Source organism: Osmerus mordax, chromosome 1 (genome assembly GCF_038355195.1).
Source record: "Osmerus mordax isolate fOsmMor3 chromosome 1, fOsmMor3.pri, whole genome shotgun sequence".
NCBI lineage: Eukaryota > Metazoa > Chordata > Actinopteri > Osmeriformes > Osmeridae > Osmerus > Osmerus mordax.
In genome coordinates, this window is record NC_090050.1 from 3,754,293 (window position 1) to 3,781,566 (window position 27,274).

Here is a 27,274-nt window from a genome sequence, read left to right on the forward strand (position 1 = left end):
AATGAATGTCAGTGGGAGTCCTTGGCCTTGTTGAAGAGGCCAGTAGCAGATGGAAAGAAACTGTTCTTATGGCGTGAGGTTTTGGTCCTGATGGACCGCAGCCTTCTGCCGGAGGGGAGTAGCTGAAACAGGGAGTGTCCAGGGTGGGAGGTGTCGGCCACAATCTTCCTCGCTCGCCTCAGGGTCCTCGAGGTGTGCAGGTCCTCGAGGGTAGGCAGATTGCAGCCGATCACCTTCTCAGCAGTGCGGATGATACGCTGCAGTCTACTCTTGTCCTTGGCAGTGGCAGCAGCTTACCAGATGGTGATGGAAGAGGTGAGGATGGACTCAATGATGGCTGTGTAGAAGTGCACCATCATTGTCTTTGGCAGGTTGAATTTCTTCAGCTGCCGTAGGAAGTACATCCTCTGTTGTGCTTTTTTGGTGAGGGAGCTGATGTTCAGTTCCCACTTGAGGTCCTGGGAGAGGATGGTGCCCAGGAAGCGGAGGGACTCCACAGTGTTGACTGGGGAGTCGCACAGGGTGATGGGGGTGAGTGGGGCTGTATTCTTCCTGAAGTCCACAACTATCTCCACTGTCTTAAGAGCATTGAGCTCTAAGTTGTTCTGGCTACACCAGGTCAACAGGTTGTCAGCTTCCCACCTGTAATCAGACTCGTCCCCGTTAGAGATGAGCCCAATGAGGGTAGTGTTGTTCGCAAACTTAAAAAGTTGGACAGACGGATGACTGGAGGTGCAGCTGTTGGTGTACAGGGAGAAGAGCAGAGGAGAAAGGACGCAGCCCTGAGGAGATCCGGTGCTGATGGACCAGGAGTCAGAGACTTGTGTTCCCAGCTTAACGCACCGCTTCCTGTCAGATAGGAAGTCTGTGATCCACCTGCAGGTGGAGTCAGGCACGTTCAGCTGGGAGAGCTTGTCCTGAAGCAGGGCGGGGATGATGGTATTGAAGGCAGAGCTGAAATCCACAAACAGGATCCTGGCGTAGGATGCTGGGGAGTCCAGGTGCTGTAGGGTGAAGTGGAGTGCCATGTTAACGGCATCATCCACAGACCTGTTGGCTCTGTAGGCAAACTGCAGTGGGTCCAGGAAAGGGTCTGTGATGGATTTGAGGTGAGCCAGCACAAGGCGCTCAAAAGACTTCATTACCACAGAGGTCAGAGCGACGGGTCTGTAGTCATTATGTCCTGTTGGCCTTGGCTTTTTGGGCACAGGGATGATGGTGGAAGACTTGAGACAGGTTGGCACATGGCATGTCTCCAGGGAGGTGTTAAATATGTTGGTAAACACCGGAGACAGCTGGTCAGCGCAGTATAGTAGTGGTTAGAATTATTTAGATACTGTTGTACATTTTCTACATTTTATATTTTCTACATTTTATATTTAAAACTCTTATATGTTTATATGTACCTTCTTGGCATAGTAAATTTGTTGTTTGTGCAAACTTACTTGGCAAATAAAGCTGATTCTGATTCTGATCAGCATGCAAAGAAGCATGTTGCCAATTCAACAGATTTTTGACAAATACGTCCACTCCCTGCCTATGATGAGACATATTGTTTTTCTTCTATGTGACCTCGACAATGACCAAACACAAAACAATTCTGCATAATTAAGCACTGCAATTTATTCTAGTATTACATTTATTAAAAAATAAATACTAACATCAAAACTACAAGTGTTTTCTGTTGATTTGATAACAAATTCAGCTGTAGATAAACATATTAATTAATGAAAATACATGCTCTGTAATCAGGAGTTTAGTTATATAACAATGAGTTTCCCTCCCCCCAAAAAAATAATTAATAATTACATAAATAAATACTTAAGTACTGTAAATAAATAAACAAATGTACTACAATCATTGACTCAATGAACTGTCCTTGAATGACATGGTCAATAAAGGTGGCTCTCATTTCATTTGAAACACTACCATACCCTATTCTTACAATACAATACCTGTCCTCTCTCCTCTTACACCTCTCCCCTTCCTCTCTGTCCAGGTCTTCTTGAATATTCTTCTCTTGCTCTTGCCACCATACCATTGCCCTCCAATCTACCCATTTTCCTCTACTCTTCCCTTTTCTCCTTTTCCTACATCCTCAACTATTCTTGCCCCATCTCTTCTTCTTATACCCCCTACTCCTCTCCCATCATATCTTTCTACCTCTTCATCTGTTCCCCTCCCTCTACCCTGTCCACCACCGCTCACTCTTATGACTCTTTTCCCCCTTCTCATTCTTCATCTTTGTTGTTTTCTTTTCCCCTTTTACAGTTGTTGTAATTACTATAAGACCATTGTGTAAACAATTAGGACATGTGCGTTTCTTGTGTTGTGTGTATTTACTAATTCATCAGATATACATTTGGGGCAAATTGAAAACATACCATGTGCAACTGAGAATTTAACAAATTACAGAGTTTTGTTTGTTGTGTATGGAAAATGATACACAAATGTTTGTGACCAATAAAAAAGATCTGCAGTTGTTTTTTTCCTGATATATGAAAGTTTTGGTTAGCTGTATGAAATACTGTGAAAAGATTTGAGAATTTTGTGGACAGTGTTATGTGATTTGCAATTTGTATGAAAATACATTTACAATCGGTTTAGGACTATTACAAAGTGTTCAGATCACTGTGTTAACTGTTTTGAGAGCAGTCACCTGAGCTTAGAGAAATACATCAAATTGAGAAAAACATTTGGAACATACCTGGAAACAATTTACTACTCAAAGGTGAGGCCTTCTATTTCGCTCAGGTTTGCATTGTACTAATCACATGTTATTCTTTTATGAGAATAGTGAAGATTATCCCCAACACAGACGTCAATCAAATGAAACAAATGAAAAGTGAATCCATCAGAGTCATGGCTCCCCTGCCCCCAAATAATATGATGAAGGAACATTCATCAAATATTCTGTAAACCTGACTCAACAAATCGAGATTATGGAGAAAGGATTTAGTGCATCAAACACATTTGATTTGGTGTATTGTGTCTTCATAACCTCTATGCAGACAGATGCACTCGGTCCACCATTCATAACAGTAGTTCTGTATTTACAGTATACTGTATACTGCATCTTGCAAACAGGATAGAAGATTGTTTTAAAACCAACCATTACTGTTTTGAACTTCAATGGGAAATAAAATGGGTGTAAATTATTTTTTACAACCTTCAACAGTGGAAGTATACAAATATTTGTAGACATATAGCATTTTTTCAAGAAACATTTACTGTTCTCTACTTTTACCAGTACTTAGGAAATTGTCAGTAGATTTTTGTTTTTGAAGGTTGCACTTGTTTTTCAAGCATTGCTATCTTGCTATGGTTTGTTCCCACACGTCACAGTGTGAACCTGTGGACTGGGGAGCTTATCCAAGAACCCCTCTGAAGCTCGTCAGTACGGAAGGAGGGAGAGTGGCCCTCTGATCTTTGGCCCTCTTATGACCAATAACTCCACTCCTCCCTCACAGTCCCACTCTGTGTCCCCTCTCTCATCCCAGTCTGCACAGCCTTCTCTCCCCTCTGAAAGGCAGAGTTGGTATTCAAGGGAGGGGTCTTGGAGAGTTTGGATGAATGGCTCAGTGTTTCAGCGGTATGAATGCAGTGTGTTGCACCCCCCCACTCCCCGAGCCCCACCATGACAGACAGGCACGTTCATTCACACACACACACACACACGCTCTGCTCTCTCCTTCCACTGCACCTTTCTGTCACACTGCCATGAATACTACTGACACACACACACGCACTTAGGGAGACACACACAGAAGCTATAGTAGACCCCCTCCCACACATGCACACATTTCCATCTTTTCTCCTCTGCTCAGCTTTGTTATTTTTGGTTATCTGTTTAATCAAGTTGTTTCTCTTCACCTCCCTCCCTTTCTTATTTGCGGTCACCTCCTAGCTAGCATGTTTCTATTCTGTTTTAGATGTACTTCAGCAAGATTTACGTTGGGAGACAAATGGTTCTTTTTTCCAAAAGAGGGGAGACTCAACACTACCTTATATTGAATCATCGTTCTAAATACATGTTTACTGATATGCTGCAGATAGTGTGTCTCCAAAGGTTGGAGTTTTGTGTGAACTCCTAAAATCAAGAAGGTACATAATATCACCAAACATTTTTTTCAAAAGCACACATAATTTAAATGAAGTGACTGTTACTGAGTATGTGTGGAGATTGATTGAATGTATTATACTGAGTACAATACTGTCACTGAATGAGGGCTTATGATGTAATTTAAACTGAATATCTCAACGCCCTCAGTCAAGACTAGGACCGCTTATAGCCTACATTACAAAGAAACGCGCCACTCACTCGCAATACATTGACAGTCACATTCTAATTTATTTGTCTTTATATCCTGATAATTTGAAAAATACGGTCACTAAACACCCGCAAGATACGCAAGTATGAAGTTGGCCAGAAGGGGTCCGCCAGTCACCGGGACATTGTAGTAGATCCCTTTTAGCCAATTTAGCCAAGCCCCTTTTTACGTGTTTGGAGGGCTGGCGCTGCTACTCTAAAGTGATATATCGTCCAAAATCAAGTCATTCTCGCTACTATTCGCCGGGTGCATGTGGTAATCGTGGAAAGCAAAGCACTTGAAAAAAAGAAAAAAAAACGGTTCAAGCGTCCGCGCGCGACTCTGTCTGCAGGCAGTTTTTACAGAAGATTGTAGAAGTAGGCTACGCGCGTGAAACCATCTGAGCACAACTGAAAATAAGGTATTTGACTCAATTCCGAACGACTGTGGAATTTGTGTTGTTGTAACCTCTGGGAAGCGCTGTGATTTGCCTGGATTTATAAGAACCCGTTGCAGACACATTGGATAAGATTCCTCACCCACAAAGTATTAGGCATTCAAGAATTGCCTTGCCTCTTATCAAATGAAGTGAACAAAACAGCTAGTCCTGTAATACCGAAAAAGGTGAGTGGAGTGGGCTTTTGGACCCTGGATAACTTCATAGCACCTGACGACTACAGCAACTCACTTATCTGTTACGGAACGTAGTATTTTGAATGCTTTAGCCTACTTGTGAAGGAAAGTTTTACGAGTAGCCTACTTTTTACCATCATGATGCCGTTTTTATCGTTGCTATTTAGACAAGCCTGTAAATCGAAGTCAGACATACTTACAACAGTCCTACAATGTTTAAACTGTCGCCGTTTTGAGACTGCCTCTAACTCGTGACAATGTTTGACCAGTCGAAAAGTGTTACATGTTGCATTTTTCGGGATAAATATAGGGCTACTCTGTAAACTCAGTTAGCTAGGGAATTTAAAAGAATTGTTTGAGCAGACAATCATTCTAAATCACACACGTTTTCATGAAATAGTTATTCGATATAATGGAAGGCTATCCAGAAGTTACATGTTCTTTTTTAGTGATTTTAAGAACTCATTTTCTCCCGAGCAGTAGTTCAATGAACCGGTCATTGGATTAGGACTGACTGTTCTGTTTTAACAGTTCATTTGGATTATGCCCTGTATGCGTCGTGCCTCCAAGAGTTTCACGTGTATTTTCATTGGTAGTTGTTGCAGCACCTGGGATCAAGAGTTCTGCATGAGTCATTGTGGCTACACTATATAATAGATGTTATAATATAATAGATTATATATATATATATATATATATATATATATATATATAATAGATGACTGTAAACTGGCACAGAGAACAGCATCATAGGTAGAAGTTCCTGTATTCTAGTTTAACCATTTAAATCCATGCAAAGGAACAGTTATTTGAAAGAAATGTGCCGCCTTGTGTGTGGAAATGAAATATTTGCTTACCAAAGAAGGTTAAGAATGTAGGTTCAAGTTCAGTATGATTTAGTTCCATTTATTTTATGTCTGAAAGTGCTCATCGTGGATTGTTCAATGACATCCTCATTAGACAGAACGATAATCATTGAGAGCAAGAGACCTTTTGCAATTGCAGCCCTTCTTCACAGTGTAGTGTCATTCCTCAAACTGTAGCCATCTGTTCTTCTCAAGCTCATACTGTAGCCTTATAACTGAAATGACAGCTTAGCATAAGCTCAGGAATCATGGACCCCCCCCTCCCCCCATGTTGATTTTCCACTAGACAGGCTTGTATTTGGCGCTCCAGTGAAATAACTAGGCCATTCCTCGACATCAGCTTGTTCAATACATCTTTATTATTTTTGCAACTGGCAGCAACATTGTCTTTCCCTTTTTATACGGTTTGTCTTCATCTGACATATTTTCCTATTTGAGTGACACATTTGTTTGATGTTGCACAACTTAACCAGCAAATGAGAGCAGTGTATTGAGAAACCCTCGGTTTTGTCTGAAAATACTGCAAATATAATTTGAAATTATTAGGTTCATGGGCACAAAGTCAACATTTGGAATACTGCCCAAAAAACTTGACAACTAGCATGGTGAGCTGTAGATGGTAAGGGTACAGTTTTATGAATGACTGAACTTCCTCTGGTGTTTGGGGGAGGGAAAATCCAATTATTTGTATTTTCTTCCTAAAAAGAAAACTGACACTGAATATTGGTCATGCATAAATAGTCCCAAGAATGACCAAACTCAATGTTGCCTGAAGTCTGCATGATTGAAGTCAATGTAGGATTATAAATGTGGCTAATTAGAACAGACGTTTAAAGAGTCCGTAAAAGTTACAAAGAAAGCAGTCACTTAGGGTGAAATGCATATATGTGTCGGTCTTGTAGGAAAAAATATAGAGGGTGGCATGGTTTTGCACTCTCCACCTGGACAAAGTCAAACACCAAAAAAGCAGAGGAATCATGACTGGTAAAATTACCCCATGACCTAATGAATGAATGTTAGCATTATGTGTGCTCTGTTTTGACCTTTGACCTGTAATGACCTATGTGTAAAATGTGCAGTTTTCAGATAACAACATATGATTAACAACCTTTCCTCAATCCCTGTGGATCATTGTAGAAATAATAGCTATGAGCGAACAAATGTGGTGATTTACGCATGATATTAATCAAGATGGAAATAAACAAACATTTGATCTTTACAGACTAAGACAGTTTGTAAAAAAGAGTATTCCAGAGACCAGCTGCTAGTGCAGTCTTGTTCTCCAATAAATGGTGCCGGGTGACACCTTAAACACTGTAACAGTCAAGGTCAAAGGTCTAGAGGAGTAGGGGCGGGAGGGGGGAGGGGCTTGTCTGTGCATGTTCTCCTTGTCGGACAGTGTGGCATCAAATGCATTCATCAGTTTCCTCTCTCCCGCCAAATGTCCTCAACACTAGTCCCTGTCCATCAATAAACCAGTCATGTAGGGCAGTGAGCCGGGGTGGACGTGGTCTGCCGGTGTGAATCATCTTGTTTGGCATCTGCTGTGCCGTTTATCCCCACAGTACGGTAATTAACAGGTGGCGAGATGTCAAGGACGGAGCGGGGCGGAAGGTTTGATAAACTACCAAGGGTAGGCGACGGCAGTAGATCATTGGGCGTTGTGTTGATTAACAGTGTCTCATGCCTCTCGGTGTCTGGACTGCCGTGTTCCAGAAAAGTGCTATGTGGTATAGGCGGAAGCGCCGTCTAAAATCAAAAGAAACATCTCCCCTCTCATAACTGTTTCTTAAAGAAGAAGTAATTTGGAGTCAGGTGGCTGAGCGGTTAGAGAATCGGGCTAGTAATCAGAAGGTCGCTGGTTAGATTCCGGCCGTGCCAAATGACGTTGTGTCCTTGGGCAAGGCACTTCACCCTACTTGCCTCGGGGGAATGTCCCTGTACTTACTGTAAGTCGCTCTGGATAAGAGCGTCTGCTAAATGACTAAATGTAATTTGGTGTTCATTAATAAAGTTGGTTAAAAGTCAATAGTGATTGTCCACAGTATTCAATTTAAGATTAGGGAAAATGTTCTTGTAGAGAATGCAGAGATGCGGTACCAGCTAGACTTCTATCAAGCATAAATGCATTGTAAACCGAGTAGTTATGATTTGTTACAGAGCTTTTAGCAAAGGTTAAAGGGTTTTCATTGTTTGTGAGGTATCTCTTTAAAACAGCAATTTCTGAATGGAACAGGGTTTTTTGGATCCTACTCCTAAAAGATGTGGCACAGAACCCTAAGGGTCTGTTATTCATATGATAACTCCTGGTCATTGGGCTTGGAGCTTACCTGGCTCTGTGCACACCGATGTATGGATATTCTATTGTGTGTTTGTCGAGCATTGCCTCTCAAGATGGAATATGAACCCCCTAGAGTCTGCAGGCACACCATTATCCAACAGGCCGAGTTTAGATGTGTCCTTGATTCAAATGAGCCCAGAATTTTGGTAGAAAAATGGCTGACTTGTCTTTTTTCCCCAGTAACATGCCTACTGATAACACCCTCATAGGGTTCAATTAGGAGTGAAAGCCTGTTCACTATTCAAATGAGGCATTAGATCCAGCTCCATGCAGTGTTAAGTAGACACAGTGCAGTATTGGAATTCCTTTGAAGCAGCCCCTTAAGTGCCCAAAGAGGATGCAAATGAAGAACTTGTATGTTTCGATGTCTGCATCACACTACTGCAGATCATGTCTGTAGGTTGACATATTGCAAGATCTTGTATGTGGTAAAATGTCTATCACATTGCTTTAACCTATTTGATTAGGTGTATGCATAATGTCCTGTGGACTGATGTTGGAATTGTGTTATCCAGTGGTACTCCGAGTTCCAAGTCGCAAGTTTCAACTGGAACGCCCTCTCAAGTCGGAATTCCAACTGTGAAAGTCGGAGGAATGCCACTACCTCCGACTTTGTAATCCAAGATGGCAGCACCTTGTATCGACAGTATGGAAGCTGTAGTGTATACTGTATATTTGAGCAATTCTGTATATTTGAGTCTCATTCAAATTGTTGTACACACAGTACTGTCTTACTGCTGTCGGTGGACATGTTGCTGAGGTGTTAGTATTCGCGAAATATGCTGTAATGCATTTTATCAACGGGTATTGATTAACAATGGCTATTTCGGCTAGTGTTGACAACAAGCAAGGGCAAGTTTTCCTGGGGGCAGCCATCTAGTTTTCTGACTTTCTGGAACGCGATCAACTTGGATTTACTCGGGTGCGTTTAGAGTTCTTACTTCCGATGTAACTGGAGCATAGCATCATAGCCCAAAGTGGTTCCTGGGTGTTAGGCCTAGCTGAAGGTGGAATTAACATAACAGTTGACAGACAAAGCGATGTACAGCAGGGAGCATTTGAACCTGCTATCCCTTGATCTGCAGTAAAATGCTCAAACTACTGAGTTATACCCTCTCCTATATACATCACTTTTGTGTGGGTGGGGGGTGGTCCATCCCACTAGCTCTCTCCTGCTTCCTCTAACTCCTCTGTCTTTCCATGTAATTTTTTGGCTTATCCAAAAGTAGTTTCACTGTGTATCTTTTCAAGCCCACCCCCCCACACACACACACACTTCTCTCTATCTCTCCCTGACCCAAACCTCTGCTCTGTCTATCTCTCCCTGACCCAAACCTCTGCTCTGTCTATATGTCTGGTTTTCACCTGCAAGCTGAAGGGCCCAGAGAGAAAAGGACGGACAGAAAGACCGAGATAAAATGACATGGCTGAGAGGGTCTTTGTCAAAGCCAGGTTGAATAGGAGAAGATGGGCCCCGACCTAGGGGCAGGTGATGGGGGGGGGGGGGGGATAGCTGGCCACACACACATACACACTGCTCTGAAAATGAAATATTGTGTGTGCATATGTTATTGTGTACTGCTGTTATACCAAGGCACACCCCTTGCATTACACTTCATAAAGTTTAGGGTTTCCCTTATCTCATGCCTACTTAATATGGATGTGCTAGATTGTTTTGGCATGTTGTAAAAGTTTGTGTGTCGTCGGTAATGGGTCTTGTGTGTGTGTGTCTGGGGTGAGCTGGGCCTTTGCAATCTTTAATACTCATCTGAAAGTCTGTCTCTCTGTGTGCGTGTCTCTCTCTCTCTCTCTCTCCCTCAGCAGGGTAGCAGAGAGGGAAAGCACCACTATCTGCTTTGTGTCTTTTGTTGTCAGTTGAGGTTGAAAGGGCCAGGCGACAAATGGGGAGGGACCCATGCAGAGGGAGGGGGTTGGGGGGAGGGGAAGGCAGAGTGGGAGGGGGGAGGGTGGTGTCAGAGAGGAGAGAACATGAGGGTGGAGGACAAGAGGGGGGAGGGGTATGGTGGGAAGGGAACGGTGGGAGATGTATTGTCTGTATTTCCATCCGCCTACCTGTGTACCTCTACCTGTCCACATTTCTGCCTGCCTGCCTGTCTGCCTGTCTGGTGGAGTACAGCTGGTGTTGACTTGCGGTTAGCACTTCTCCGCTGTGGGACAGGTGAGTGGGTGTGGCTGAGAGGGAGTGTTCGCCATCTGGAACCTGCATGTGCAAAATTAGGGCAGAAAGTGTGGGGGGGGGGAAAGTTGAGGGGCTTGGAAGTTTTCAACCTATTTGAAGTGTCTGACTATTAGCACTTTCCATGTTTTTGTTTGTTGTTGTTTTATAGTTATTCATTGCTGGCTGTGGACAATTCCCTTCCACTCCAACCTCCTCTACCTGCCTCTCTGCTTTCTAGTAGGTGGAGCTTTGGGAATCAATAGGTCAGGTCACCTGTGGCAAATCCTTTTTAGAACAAAGCTGGCTGGCCTCATGTGCTTGCAGCCCCCCCCCCCCCCTAAATGCATTTACAGTAGCTTTTACACACACACACACACACACACACACACGTACGTGTGTGTGGGGGGGGTGCAGGACGCACAGACCTATGGCTGTAGAGGGGAACATCGATAAGGAATCGAATCGATAAGCAGGAATTGATAAGGAGTCGGAATCGTTAAAATCTTATCAATACGCAGACAAGCTGTTGAGATGGTGTCCCTGGAATCAGGCTAGCTAGGAGATATCAGTAGCCCTACAATAGTAATATTCTTCACTGGTCACTTGGAGGCTGATTTCATTTGAGAGGGTGTGGGCCGATATGAGGGGCATCTGTCATTGTCACATTAGTTGTGGGAGTTTGTTGAACGTTAGTTGTTGAGTGTGTGTGGTTTTGGCAGCCACATCACCAGTGGGAAAAGCAGCCTTTTCGGGATGCCGACAGAGCCAACCGTTGCTAAGCAGGAACCATGGAGTCTTTAGAAAGGGGTGGTGGTGGTGGGGGGTGGGGGGGAGCTCCGTTTCCCCAGAAACACCCTTTTTTCTCAAGGTGGCTGCCAAAGCTGGGATGGTCTCCCTTAGCCCCTGCCCCAACCTCCCCCACCTTAAACCCCCCAACCCCCCAGTAATGTTCCCTGTCCTGGGAAAGGCGGGGGGTTGCTATGGGGAGCAACAGACAAATGTTGGAAGGGACGTTAAGAAGTTTGGCGCTCTGAGGAAAATAAGTTCACGTCTGCTGAAACAGACTTGTCTAAAGATTGCCTCCCTTTGTGCGTGTGTGCGTGCGTGCGTGTGTGTGTGTGTGTGTGTGTGGATGTGTGCCAGGATGGGGAAAGGGTTGTTTCCTTTACAGGCCTGCATTGGCTGCCCTCTCATCGTGTCACTTCCTGTTAGTTCACACCTCCCAGAGGTTAGGATGTCATATGTCATCTTCCCAAAGCTATGTTACTGACCCCACACCCCTCCCCCCTGCCAACTGCACGGTGTCAATTGGCAACCTTTTGCCACTTGTCGCTAAGTTGAACCAATTTGTGTACCCACAGAAGAAAGAAAGAAATCTTCTGTTTCTGAAGTCAAATTCTATTTGTCAACCAGAGTATTTCATGAAAAACTGCATTATTTAGACTTATAATCACGGTATTTAGACCTTTGTTGCTTCGAATCTGGGTAGTTCAGTGACTGATCACACTAATCCTGCTCTGCCTACATATACAGTAGGATAAAATCCTCTTACTACAACATCCGTATCTGCGTGTTTCTTTAATTGTAAACACGCACACACCCCGTGTGTGTTTATTCGATCTGGGATTTCAGTTGGTGTGAGCATATGTTTGCTGTTGCATGCTCTGCTTCCAGTGCACCATAGGCGCTTGAATGTGCCATATTACAGCCAGCTTCAAAATAACTCTCTTTATGTTCATGTTATTAGAAGAATAAGCTTTTCCACCCGCTTCCCAAAGCCAAAGTAGCTTTAATCTGGGAGTTTGGGGTAGTAATGAACTAGCCCTCTGTTGCTACATGACTAAGAGTTCTGGAAGTACTGGGGATGGGGCGTGGTGTGGTTTGGGGGTGATGCCCCCCTCCACACACAGACACACACACACCACCTCACATCACTCCACCAATGGCAGGAGCTAGTAGACACATTCTGTTACCGCTGGCTGGCTGTTCCTATTTTTACCCTTCTTATTAGTGTACACATGACAACACTCCCTCTGTTGAACTGTGGAGTGGTGTAACTCCCACGGTAGGTCACACCAAACTGTTTAGACCTCCACTTAAAATGATGTAACATGTCATGCCAGTGGTCCACTCCCCACAGGACAATTGTCTTATAAAGCAGAGCGCTAAAATACGAAAATGTTTTTGTTGAGTGTATCAGCCTTATAATTGTGCACACTACTTAATGACGCTTGCTATCCCCAAACCGGACCGTTTGCCTGCCTCATGTTCTGAGCATGTTCAGACCACTTCCCCACTCCCCAATCTCTCTCTCCTCCTCTAGTTTTCATTCCTCTGGTGTGCTCTCTATGTGCGCAGTGGTGCATTAGCATAGAATATCCCCGAGGCGGGTGTGCTAACCTGTGAGACACCACTGATGGAGAGGGGAGCTCAGAGAAGCTTCGTTGCCAGGTGGTCTGTCTTCTTACCTCCTGCTCCTCCTCCACATCTCTGCCTCTGTTCCATTGGCAGCCCCCCCCCCCCCCCCCCCCCTACACCCACACACACTACGGCAGCTATCTCCAAGCTGACGGCCATTAACATTCCTTCAACCCCAACCAGCCAGGCCATCCCGGGACGTGCAGGTGTCTGTTGATCTCCGCCTCTCTGCTTGCCCCCTCCACCAACCTCTCCTGTAAAATTTCCTCCAAATTTGAAACGTTTGCCGGACCCATGCTGGTTTCATTTCATTCATTCATTTTTTTTTTTTCCTATTCAGCATTGAAATGGTTTGAATTTGAAGCAGAGGACACAATACAGTTGTCTACTGGCCCATGCTGTGCACAGCAGGAACGCACTTTAGCGAGGAGGCTGTGAAGTGAAACAAACAAACTTAGAACCTGTCACGCCCCCCCCTTCCCCGTTAGGACATGTTGGGGGGCTAGGGTGAGAAACATGCTGCGTTATTTCAGGTGGACTAGCTGAACTGGAAGAAGAGTGGGGTGGAGGGAGGTGGGGTTGTTCACCTTCCATAGGAAAACTATTGACGTGACCCACCATTCTCCCTTTGTCTTATCAGTTGTGGTTCTGTACAATAACAGACACATTTGGAACATACTTTATTACACAGTGTACATCAATGAGCAGTAATTCATGTTGTGGTATGTTTGGCTTCCTGCAATCAAGCAAGCATCGCAGTAATTTCAGTAATTGCAGTAGTTTTCTGTTATTTAGTATAACCTGGCCCACATCAGTGATGGTTTGTACCATGAACAAATGGTAAATAGTTCATTTATTCAAAGACAGAACATCAGTTTACTTTCAAGTAGTCATATATATATACACACACACACACACACAAGCCTGCACATGTGGGATCAGAATCGGATGTGTTTAGCACAGATGTCCTAATGAGATCCAGCTTGAAGAAATTCTGGTAGCAGACCTTACTTTCATCACTTGCTGACTGTTTTGATACGCACACTTGCACATAAAACGAACATGTTACACTCACACACATGCTAAACCACCCACACAGTTGTGTGGAATAACAGCTTGCGTTGAACAATTTCAACCTGTGCTTGTTTTACACATGCAAATACATGCAATGAATATCTGCACCTTTCCCAAATATTTTTTTTTGCCAACCATACGGTTTGAAATACAGAATGAATTAAATTTTTCTCCTGTCTATGCAAAATGTTTATATTGTTAAATATAAACATGTATATCTACAAAAACTTTGGTAAATATTGGTAGTTGGCTAGGCATGCTTTGACTTATCTGTGCCCCACCTGTTAGCTGTCATTCTTCCAAGCTGATGCGATAAACATTGTGCAGTTGAATGTGTCTGTGTGAAATTCAGCTGTGTACCAGACACTGCTCTTATAGACTTTGTGTCCTTATATTACATTTAGTCATTTAGCAGACGCTCTTATCCAGAGCCACTATATGCATAGTACTACATTGTCCAGCTACATTTTAAGACAGACAGAACACAGAAAGAGGCCAGATCTATTCTTCCATGCCTTGTTTCTGCATACTGTTCAGGCATACACACACTGACCGTTAGGCCTGAGCACATTCTGACAGAGTAGGGACTGTCTTGGGGTTAACCCCAAGTATGTCAAGCAGTGGGTTGAAAATAAAAACACACGATTGTCATGCACACACGCGCATGGAGCTTGGAGGGCAGACATACAATTAAAGTGGTCCCCCCCCTCTGCCCTCATTCTTGCTGCCCATGAAAAAGGCTGCTTCAACAGTGGCATGTCATGGTAAATTGTACCACTGACTGGATGTGTACAGAATCCATTTCAAATCCATTTAGTGGTCTTGGAGGATGGTTTGTCATCTCCCTTAGCCAATCAGGGATTAGAGAATGCAACTATTGCTGTAGCCCAGTGTTTTCCTTAGGTTTACAGCTTTGGGGGGGGGGGGGGATTGCTAATGCCTACACAATGTCCTGATACATGGGTTCCATAAGGATGCACCAGAACGTGTGCATCAACCTGTAGTCCTACTATAAAAAAGACTGCATTAAGGGAACACATTTTCCTGTGAACAATGCATGATATACTATTGCATGGATAATATAATATATACAATATAATGCACATACTTTGAACATGCATTGCATAAATATCACATACTGTGTACATACACTTCTACTGTAAACACTGCCCATACTATCTCCACTGTCATACTATGTCTCTGTGCATAGTGTAATTTATAGAGCCACCATTTTGTGGTACTGATATTGGCACTGCTGCACATAAATGTTATTCTTTTGCATTTCTGGTTAGATGCTAACTGCATGTCACTTGTTTGTACCTGTACTCTGCACAATGACAATAACGTTGAGTGTAATCTAATCTAATAATGTTTAGCCTTAAATGACATGAAGCCCACAAGGATGGACCAGAATAACAGGCAACAATTGTCCAAACAGACATTATGTAGAAATTGTAAGAATACTGTGTCGTGGGGGAAACCAATATATAGTTAAAAAGAAAAGTTCTATGTGGTGAGAACTTAGTTTAGTTGTGGTAAGTTCTACAATATCCACTGTCCAGAACCTCATCTACAAACTCACAATGTTGAAAAGTGACTGCATTCAAACGCACCGTCTCATGTGAAGAGCACAATTCAAATGTAAAATGCATTGGTCACTATTTTTCCGTTTTATATCCGTTTTTCATGTTGGCTTTCATAATCTGTTATTCTAATAATTATGAGTAAAAGCGCAGCTTTGATATGCATACACAAAGGATGAACACATATATAGTACGCCTTTTGTGTTTGGAAGCTAGCTTGCGCTGCAGTGTTAGCGTCAGTCCCTAAAAGGCATCCTATTACATCCTGTGATTATTTCCGGTCAAAACACCCCATGCACATTCTGACTTTGTCATAGAGTTGCTGCAAAAAAAGCTGCTAAGATTTTTTTTAATGCAGCAGTTAGGTTTCAAATAAGGGTGCTCCGATCGATCGGTCGCCGATCATTACCGGCTGATAATCATTTTAAATACTCAGATCGGTACTCACTATAAAGGGAGATCAAAAGAGCCACATTTCTTTTCTTCTTTTTTTTTGCTGTGCACTTTATTGCCCATGGCTCTTTATCTCCTACCTAGAGAAAAAAATGTGAAACTATATTTTGACTATGGCCTTTTTTGTTGCAGATTTTATAGTCTAAAGTGTGTGTATAAAGGATGTATAAAGACCTGTTTATTCTGTTTTTGTTATTTATTATTCGGCAGGATAGTTACATTTGTTTATAAGTGGTTATCAATAACCCAGCATAGGCTGCGATGGTTTATGTTGCGTCTCTAAAAAGCGTCTCTAAGAAAGAGAGTGGAATATGTTACACGTTTCCTGCCACTAAATAAACAGCTGTTGTTAATTCATAATATTTGATCATCTATTCTTTGTTATACTTAATATACATTGTTGTTAAGAATAGTCAAATAGATAATGCTACATGATAAATAGAAGGCTTCAAATAGACACCTAATCATAATCAGAATGGGGTTTAATCGCCATGAAAGGACTGACAAGGAATTTACTTTGGCAGGAAGGTGCATACATTCAACATATAAGGATCATAAATCTTGAATAGTGGTGTACAAGTCTAACTATACAAACTACTAACGGTACAAGGTCTAACATACTAAGGGGCTGTAAGAATTTCAACAAAAAAAAAAGATTGGTACTTGTATTGGCTGATACTGCTTCTAGCGATTGGTGATCGGCCCCAAAAATCCTGATCGGAACACCCCTAGTTTCAAATGTTCATTGTTTACCAGCCTCTTAAAGGATTATTTGTCAATGGCTGCATCAATGCTTCACATATACACTAGGGATGCACCGAATCCAGGTTTTGGATTCGGACGAATATTGGGCTTTTTGATGGGGTTCGGTTTTGGCCGAACTTTAGAATTATTTTCCACCGAACCCTACGCTTGCACTACGCGCGCTACGCTGGTCGACGTAATGATGCCACCGTTGATTACGGGAAGGTGTTTACGTAGATCCAAGACTTTTCCTATGTACACAAAAAGCCTATATCGCTCAAATATTGTTCACAAATCTGATCCATTCACCTCACAGTTGTGGCATATCAAGATGCTGATTAGACAGCATGATTATTGCACAGGTCTGCCTTAGGCTGGCCACAATAAAGGCTACTCTAAAATGTGCAGTTTAACTGTATGGGGGGGGTCCGAAAACCAGTCGGTTAGGGTCTGCGTTAGGCTAACCCTTGAGCTAACAGGTCGAGAACCGGACCTGATGAGGTCGATGAGGATGACGAGCATGCTTCCCTGAGACGGTTTCTGACAGTTTGTACAGAAATTCTCACCTTAACCCAGTAAAACTGCACATTTTAGAGTGGCTTTTTATAGCCAGATTTGTGAACAATATTTGAGAGAAATAAGCCTTTTGTGTACATAGACAAAGTCTTAGATCTTTGAGTTCAGCTCATGACAAATGGGGGCGAAAACAAAAGTGTTGCGTTTATAATTTTGTTCAGTGTGTGTATATATATATCTATCAAAAGCAAAAGACACAAACTGAAACTATTTGTGCCTCAGGGCCATTATGCTCATGTACCAGCGGTATTTGCTCTTGACTCGCCCCTACAAATGGTAGAACATTCTCACACACACACACACACGCACACGCACGCACTGTGGTGTGGTCTGTGCACAATGTTTCACTGTGACGTCACTGGACAATCCTCTGGTTCACTGACTCTGAACCCCGCCAATGCACACACACACACACACACACACACTGAGTTCAGTCGGTCAGTCTACTTTTTATTGACCACTCCACTAATTGATTGCCATGACTGTCCCTCAACCATGTCCCAGATAGATGTCAGTTGTCAAGCTGTGGTCGTATTTAGGTTTCACACGCTGTACTCATCAAAACACACTGTTATAAGCAATAGCAGTTCATGGTCAAACAGAACGACCTGTGGATTTCCAGTAAGAATTGATTCCTATAGTAAGTTGCTCTAACATCTGCAGTGTCGGTTGGCTACAGAAACCGTCTTCCAAGAAGGTCAAACTCAGCTGAACTGGGAGTCCTTCACTCTGCCTGGTTATGGTTTTTAAATCGGGTGGAAAATTGTGGGAAGTTTTTTTCCCTCATTAAACTTCCTCCAATCACAGATCTTTGGCTGGCCTGCATGTTTGTTCCATTGTCTTGGTTAGCATTGGAATAAATGGGTGTTGGAGGGAAGCTTTTTCCATTCCAGGTTTCTCTTTCATATCTCAGATGATGTCCCTCTCCCCTCGTAGGTGATGCAGTATAAAATATTCTGTATGGTGTTTTAATGTTACAATAAACCTTAACTTTTGAGCCTTTTGAGTTTCCCAGCCTTTCAGTGTTTAACATGGGGCGTAGATATTAGCTTTAGATTCAAGGCCATACAAGACTCGTTCATTAAAGAGGGGACCCCACATTTACCAGAACCAGGAGTATAGCCTCGCTCAGGCCCCCCCCTCCCCCCGGACACATCCAGACCCCGTTGGTCTGCTCCTGTTTCCATATCGACCATCATTTCAAGCCATTAATGAAATCCAACTTCAACTCTCCAAAAGGCACATAGGGATACCCCTTAAGTGAGATGTTTTTTTTGTTGCCAGACTTGACCATGACTGCTTCTGCTGTCCTGTAGGTTCGGGGTCTCATAAAATCACCCAGGCAAGCCCTGTGTTAGACTTACTGTGAACACTCCCCTAATCATTATCTTTGTGATCTGCTATGGAGATGAAAGGCAGTTGGACAGATGCTGCAGGGAGAAGCCAGACTAACAGACGAGGGAGGGGGGGGGAGGGGGGAGGGGGGGTGGGGGAGAGGAGAATGATGACCCCTAGCCCTGGGAGTTAAAAAAAGCATTGGTAATGATTGTAGGCAGATGAGACCCAGCTGATAACCCAGTCAGTATGTGTGTGTTTTGGGGGGGGCTACTGCACACCAACTCAAATGTATTTTCCACTTGCAGATTTGAAAAAGGGAAACATGCTAATATGAGAAGCAGATTGTGTTGCTGTCAGATTAAATTTAGAGGCTTATTCTGTGTGCGTGCCATTGCAAATATACTGCTAGAAGCCTAATGAAGTAGTCGAGCACAGCACTTACCATTTCATACCATTCCAGCTTATAACACAACTCAACATAATGAATGAGCTGCACTACATGAATTCATCCTCTATCTCGTAATCCCGCTGCTTCACATTCTGAAGCAGCGAGCGTTCCTATATTTTTATGTCAAACTAGGACTAATTGCCCGTCAATATATATTTATTAGTCTCACCGGAAATTAATTATGTGCCGCAGCCGTACAGCAATCGTCAGCCAAACAAACAAACTGAAAACCACGATATCAACAAAAAAATTACAACACCGCCAATAAAGCACCTCAACGTAATCACAGGCCTATAGACATCATATCACCAAAGTGCTTTACATATTATAAGGTGCGGCATCTTCACAGACAGAGGCTCAGTTCTTTTTGTTTTACAGTTTGTTCAGCAGTGCAGTACTGGTAGGCACAAATGATCGACGAGCCCGGTTGGTTTGAAGGGATGGCACTCCATAAGGTCTGTTTGAAGGTAACGGCTCATATATGATAAACAGGGGATGTGGTTAATCTCTAATAATCGCCTGCCCTCCTTGACTGACCCACAATACAACTTACCAAACGGTTATAAAGAAAGGAAAGCCGCAATGCCTCCTTATGTTTTTTTTGACATGCCTGGCATTGGCATAACCTTCTTGGAGTCTGTGGCCTTTCAAATATTGTTAGCCCCGGAAGGAAGCAATTAGGTTGGCGTTAGCCATGTGCCAAGAGGCCGGAGAGGGCACAGCCTTTTGGACAGGGTTCAGTCATATTTGGGCACCAATTTATTCTCCACTCAAGAGGAAAAGATCGCTGCCTTTTTGTGTATTTAATTGTAGACTGACTCTGCATAAAGGAACACTCTCCGTGGTCGTTTAAAGAGCTGTGGCTCCATTGGTTTTGATGACGTCACGTGTCATTTCCCTAGTTTAAGTGCTGGTTCTTTTTGATGTATTTCGGTTATGTGTGTGTGTTCCAAAGCTCTTCCAAATGCAAGAATGGTTAAGCTGGTAGAGTGGAAGTGTGTATGTGTGTGCTCGTGGGAGCTTACATTTGGGTTTTATGCTTTGCAGGCAGATTAGTCTACTGTTGATGTGTTAATATTCTTATTCAAGTCTTTTACCAAATGTAAGAAACTGCCTTATTTTAAAGTCCCACAATTATAATTTTTTCCTGAGTGTCCAAATGGCTTTGACATTTGTTCCTCCTTTGCAGGAGGAGATGGTATTGTCTGATAAGGTCTTGTTCACTCCTCTGTTTTCTCTGTCCATCTGACCTGCTTAATGTTGAGTTTTCCCCATTTTGACCTGGTTAAAAAAACACTTGTTGATGTGGTGTGTTGGAGAGGACTCTCAGCACAATGAGTGTGATGTAACCCACCCCCCAGAGCGTGTGTTCGGGGACAATCATCCCTCTGTTTGGTCCGGCAGCCCACCAATTTTGGTAGGGTTGAGCGAACACGCTATGTCACTAGTTGAGTCACCGTACAGTCCCCAACAATGGGAAGTCTAGTTGAAACAAGCACATTTCCACTTCAGGGCCACAATGGGAACTTTACTCACAAAACATCCGGATCCCCGGATGTTACAATGATTTACAGTCTGCCTAAATTACAGTAAGTCGTCCCCTTTTATGTTGTGCGAGTGCCAGCGTACAAGGGTGCTTCGGTTGTTCTGTCCTCCCGGTCACTATTTAGCCAAGCCTTGTAAGCAGACCACTTCCTCCCTGTCACAGTTAGCTGAGCAAAGCTACACAGCACACTTTCACAATGTAGATCCTAGATAAATTGCCCTCGCTAGATGTTCTTACCTCTATGATACGCTCGTCTTGGGGATGTTTACCTGAACTGATTATCCATTGTGCTCAAAATGGGTCATAATCCTCAAAGAGGAAGTCCAATAAGGGTCAACCAAACAAGATGTCTGGTGAAGATGCTTCACATTTCCAACACTAAAAGTATCAACATCACCCGAAAGTATTCAAGATGGGCAGTCCCCCCCCACCCCCTCCTTTTAACTGACGTCAACTTGGGCCTAGCGGTCTCAGGCTAGGTCACAGATTAATGAGCCCATTCTATGACTGAGCCACTCTTTCTGCTTGGGCCTGAGTAGTCACAATGCAAGACCAAACAGATCCAGGAGTAGGGATCCTTTCTGATCCCGGATTGACGAAGGAGGATCAGCTGACGGAACCCTGAAAGGTTTCCTGAGCTGGTAAAACCGGTTGCCTTGGCGATTGGGCTAAGACATCAGATGCTTGTTGAAACCTCAGGGCAAAGATGTATAAGTTACTACTTTCTCCTTTCACAACCTGTAGGGAGTTTTCTGGGGATTGGCCCAAGCTTTGGCCCTTGTGTATAAGCAACATTCCTGGCCATGACCATGACCGTTTTGTTCTCCATCATTTTGAAGTCCTGCATGGTATGGTTTTGACAAAAAGATGACCAAAAGGATATTAGGCAGATGAATAATGTTAATGCCATTGGGTACCATTTTTTGTTTACCAAAATGTTGCTAGGTGTACAAAGATTAAGTTGATACAAACCAAATGCTGGCATATCATAAGCCTTGTGAGCCTTGGTGGTGAATTAACTATTGATGTGTAGTCTTGTTGGCAATGCGGTTTCGGTATAGTCCGGACACAATGGTGTGTCTGATCATTTGATGATTGCTTTATTTGAATTTGCAGTTTTTAGCTCGAGTTCCTATGTTGTTTTATCTAATTGAACATCCGAAGGTCCAAAAACATCTTATCTGTAGTACCCAGTCATAATGAAACGTGTTCAAAGCATCTTATTGCACTGCATTGTAGCTGCACATCTTTGACATGTTATAATCTGAATGCAGTTGTTTCTTTTATGAACTTCAATGTAAAGCCTGGGAAATTCTTCTACGGTTGGACTTCATGAAAGTGCTTTGTGTTCTGCCAAACCTCTTTACTCTGTGGTAGCCTTTTTTAGGTGACTTTTGTAACCGGCTTTGCTCCACCATGTTCAGCAAGGCTTCCATTGTTGCCTCAGACAAAAGGTGCCTTGTTCTCGGCCAGTGCATGGTGGCCTCACCTGGCTAGCATGAATGAAGATGTAGTATGTATTAAGTATTTGAAAAGGCTTATGACCAGTTCAGAAATAAATCTTTAGCATGAAATAGTTGTATGTGTAGAAAGCTTAATTGTTTTACTGTTTGTAACACCTTATCATATATCAACCTAGACCATTATAGGGCTGCTGAATGCACTCCAAGGTCATGATTATTAATCATATTTCTTCTATCTTTAGGTTTCACTTGCTTCATATGGGGGTCCAGCAAGTTAGAATTTTACGTTTGGATTGTCAAGTTTGAAATGTCAAGGATAGAACAATCAAACAAGGAATTTTAAAGGTAAGACTAGACAATTGGAAACACGTTTTTAAATTGGTGGGAATGGCACGGAATCAACATAGCTGGAAAGACCACCTATTGTCGGTTCTGTGTTTGTGTGTGTGTGTGTGTGTGGGTGTGTGTGTGTGTGTGTGTGTGTGTGTGTGTGTGTGTGTGGGGGGGGGGTGTTACACTACTTCTTCATAAGATTCCTTGATATCTTGAACTAGCAGTGCCGAGTCCAGATCTCGGACGCATTATGATTTCAAAAGATTATTTACATTTTGTGCTGTATTACTAGACAAAGCAGGGAACATCAGTGTAATCCTTCAAGACACGTCCTTCAATTCATCTGAATGATGCAAAAGTTCACCGTCTGGGTTTTGGGTTCCTTCACCTCTGGTGACAAGATCCCACACACTCACAACCACATCCCAGCGCATTCAGCAACTATTTAAAGTGTCAACATCTGGTCCCAATTACCCCCCACCCCTTCCAACACACACACACACACGCACACACACACACGCACACACACAAACAGAAGCCGAGGGAGCTTAACCCACTAAAAATCCCTCCCTCCTTCTACAGTAGCTTTTATCAGTCTGTTTTCATATTTCCTTTCCTTTGGTCCTTGGTCAACCCTCTTCTCTTACTCCTTTGCTGCCCATTGCTCTTTTTATTGGGGAGGGAAGGGGGGGGGTTATTATTATTTTTCTCTCCTGCTGACCTTGGTTACATAAACTAGAAACGTACCCCCCCCCCCTTTCCGATTTCTTCTGTTGTGTTGCCAGTTTTTGCAAGGGTTCCCATCTTCCAATGCTCCCTCAAATCCCAGTGGTTTGATCACACTGAAAAATCACAGTTGGATCTGGGTATTTTCTCCCAGGTCAGGAAGGTTAAAGGGGGGAGGGAGAGTTGGGGTGGAGCAGGGAGAGTTGGGGAAAAAGAGGGAGGAAGCTGTTGTAGTTGAACCCGGACGGGTGTTCCAAGCTGTTTTGCACCTCCTTTAACCTTTCCTCACAGACCATGTGGCGAAACAAGCGTCTCAATTACACCGTAAACCACTATTATGTCACAGGGAATGACCGTGTTCCGGTTCTCCATGTTTTTGCCAGGCCTCCCAACTCCGGGATTCAACTCCTGCTGTCACACTACACTAAACATTCACACGTATAGAGAAACATTTGGCTAACGTCCTCAGGTTCCCGTTTCAGCAGATCATTTAGAATCCTTATATTAGCAGGTGTCACATGACAGCATTCTGCTGTCTTCTTACCTTTAACCTTTTTGTTGTACGCTTGAGGTTTACAGTACTGTTTCTCATATCCCTTAGTCACCAGGTTGTCCACATTAGCTCCAGCAGCTCTAAGCACAATAATTATGGCTCTAGCACTCAGCCAAGCCTGTGATTTGGTCACTGTTTAAACATCCCTTCACTCACACAAGCCGGCGGCCTCAAGGCATGGGCCTCTAGAGTGGGTTGTTATTGTCTGCGTTCTCACTGTAACCTCACTTTGAGGGGGGTTGTTATGATTGTGTGCATGTACACATGTGCGTGAACACACGCACACAGCGATTCGATTGAGGGAGTGGTGTTTTGGCTGAGATTTGCCTCCCCCCCCAACGTCCAGTAGCTCATCCAGGGCCCAACACAATAACAGTGCCTGGCCTCAGTGTGTTTACCCAGCTGGTCATCACACACACATACCCACTCAGAAAATACAGTTTCTCTCTCTTTGATCTCTCTCTCTCTCTCTCTCTCTCTCGCTCTCTCGCTCTCTCGCTCTCTCGCTCTCTCTGTCTCTCTCTCTGTGTCTCTCTCTCTCTCTCTCTGTGTCTCTCTCTCTCTCTCTCTCTCTGTGTCTCTCTCTCTCTCTCTCTCTCTGTCTCTCTCTCTCTCTCTCTCTGTGTCTCTCTCTCTCTCTCTCTCTCTGTCTCTCTCTCTCTCTCTCTCTGTGTCTCTCTCTCTCTCTCTCTCTGTGTCTCTCTCTCTCTCTCTCTCTGTGTCTCTGTGTCTCTGTCTTTGTCTCCGTTAGGGATGCACAATATGGATTTAAGCCAATACTGATAACCGATAATTGCCTGCTTCTCATGGCCTATACTTATGAGAGAATAGATAATTCCTCGTTTTTGTATGTATATCAAAAAAGAAGTAACCCTAACCCTAGGTTCCACCCCTTGGTTGCGCTGTATCTGGTCAGAGTGTGTATTAGCTTTGGGGCCAATCAGGGGACCCATACGAACATGTCGGTATCAGCCTCGAGTTTTGGGGACTTTAGGAACCGGAGAAACTGTTGTTATAATGGGGGAAAATTCAAACGTGCATTGTCAATATTTTATGAATCGGAATGATACATAATATAAATTTGCCGATATTCTGCCAATTATCTGTCCTATGTATATCGTGCAATCCTAGTCTCTCTCTGCCTGTCTCTTTCTCTCGATCTCTGTCACAATCTCTGTCTTGATCTGTCTCTCTCTCACTATCTCTCTTTCTCTGGACCTCTGTCTTGTTCTAGAGCTCTTTTGATCTTTCTCATTATCTAGAAAATCTCTGTCTGAGACTCTGTCTCTCTGCTTCTCTTATGTGATCTGTCTTGAACATTATGACTTTGTCAGCACAGAGAAAAATATGTTTGGGGAAACATTGACCCTTGTTTTGTGAATCCTGTGAATTTGCATGTATCTACATGTATATCTGCGTGTATGTACACTCACTCACACACACACCTCTATCAAACCAGACCGGAGATGAGTAGCCGAGTATTAGATTACAGGGAAAATATCAGCAAGGGGCAGACAGGAAACCCAGCAGGGGAAGTGTTTGTGCGTGTGTGTGTTTTGGTACGCTCAAAAACGTAACCCTCAGCAGACCACAGAACATGGCCCACCTGTCTCAGACACCGTGCCATACTGAAGTCAACCATACCGTGCCATGATGGTTTTAAAACCTGTCACATGGACTAATTACGGGAAGAGAGCTCAGTATTGCAGGAATGATCTGCCACCATGCACATACTATAAGATAGATTACAGCATTTAAGTACATAAGAAGGAGAAGATAGGATTGTGTCTTGAAACCGTTGTCCTCTGCTTTGAATGATGTCGTGGAATAAGTGGAGGACTCGGACATTAAGGCATCCCATGTGAAGTTGTAGCCAGGCACATTTATTTAATATGGTCATATGTGTAAATGAGTTCCGGGTTAAGATTCATAATCAGATCAATTGTTCACAATCTGGTCCAAGGATAGACCCTGGACCTTGAAGTCTAAAGGGACCACAGTTTGTTTGACAAAAAAGGTTTGCCAATTTAATGTCAGCTTTGAGCTATTACACACGCGCACGTGTGCACAAATATGCACACACCTCAAATGCACACATTCACCCTCCCCATCACTCCTGCCCATAGAGACATTTCAACTGTGCGCCATCCTGATGGATGTTTGGTATAGGACTAAGGCCGGCCCGAGGCAACTGTAGATTAGACTGCCTCTAATCGTATCAGACGTCTTAACTAACATCAGGGGGTCTGATAAGAAACCCTTCAGTCAGGGGGACTGTGGAGTGAACCTACTTAGAACAAACCTGTCTGCTTCCACAGACCAGCCCTGTTGAAGTGAAGGTAGTGGCTGTTTGATGACTTCAAGGATGAGAGAGGAGACTTTGAGACTGTGTAGGTTATTCCATGTTTATTCCTGCCAGGTCTGCCAAAGTCCCAGGTGTCACCAAGTTATGTTCTCTGTAACTCAGTGCCATCATTCAAGTTGACTGTACCATCACTCCAGCACTACACAGCACTAGATGAAAACTAGACACAGCGTTTCTAGAGGGAACTCTGCCTACACACTCCCAGTAAAGATTTGGGATATTTTCAGGTGTGTGTGTGTGACAGGGTGGAGCCTCTACTCTCGCAGTGTCTGGACATGCTGTGTGAATGATGAGGTTCAATTGTGGTCATATAAGTATGGCTGGGTTGAAACGTTTCATGTGACCATAAGGTGTTCTCTGTCTGAACTCACTGCATCAACAAGGTTTGAGAACAAAAGCGGGTTCTTGCCTGTACCGTGCTGACGTCTTCACAGGGTTCTGACAAGATGACCCCTCGCCCTGTCTGACGACAGCGCTGCTGTTTTCCAGACATTCACTTGACTCAAGCTGCAGACTGCCATAGTCATGTAGAACACGCTATTTATGACACATACACTAGAGCTGCCTTTTGTTATTCTGTTGGTTTAAGGAAAAACAAGATCAACACTGAGGTATTGTTGGGTGTCCTGTAAAAGAGATGTTGTCATTTCATGGTGTCACAAACAACCTACAAGGTAGATGTTTACAAGGTCTCTGTCTCGCCTCACGATTTAAAGTGCACAAAAGGATGTGGTTATTTCAGAAAGTGTCCTCTCATCATAAAAAAAACATTTCCCAAAGGGACTGTAATATGTGAGCAACCATATGTCTGGAAGGTCTGCACTGTTCAGATGAGACACAAAATGAGATCTCACACACACACACACGCACACTCATATTACAGTTTGTCTCACTACAGCCAAGCCCTCGACCTAAGAAACGAGCCCTCAGGCATTTTCCTGTGTTTTCTCCCCATTATCCTCCCTGGCCTTTAGCAAGGCAGTTTCTGCATGACCATACTTGTACCAAAAGACCTAATAAAGTTGCAATGTAATCGCACTCTGCAATCGGCTAGCTTATCTGCACACTCTTTCTTCGTGCAGCAAGGTGACTTTACTTGGAGTGAGGGAGCAGTAGTCATAACAAGCAGACAGAAGTAATCAAATCATGTCATTTAGCCTTAGAGAGAACCGGTGAAAGAGAGAGGGACATTGAGAGAGGGACATTGAGAGAGGGACATTGAGGACATTGAGAGAGGGACATTGAGGACATTGAGAGAGGGACATTGAGAGAGAGAGAGAGACAAAGAGAGAGAGAGAGACGGGGAGCGAGAGACACGGAACGAG

General features: G+C 43.5%; 1 protein-coding gene across 1 annotated transcript in view; it reads left to right on the plus strand.

The window, feature by feature from the left end:
• The first annotated feature begins 4,825 nt into the window (after window positions 1–4,825).
• Window positions 4,826–27,274, plus strand: part of plxnb1b (plexin b1b) — a 71,956-nt gene continuing 49,507 nt past the window's right edge. The window contains exon 1 of the mRNA XM_067237280.1: window positions 4,826–4,934. The gene's annotated coding sequence lies outside the window, so the exon portion shown is untranslated. The remainder of the gene's footprint in view (window positions 4,935–27,274) is intronic.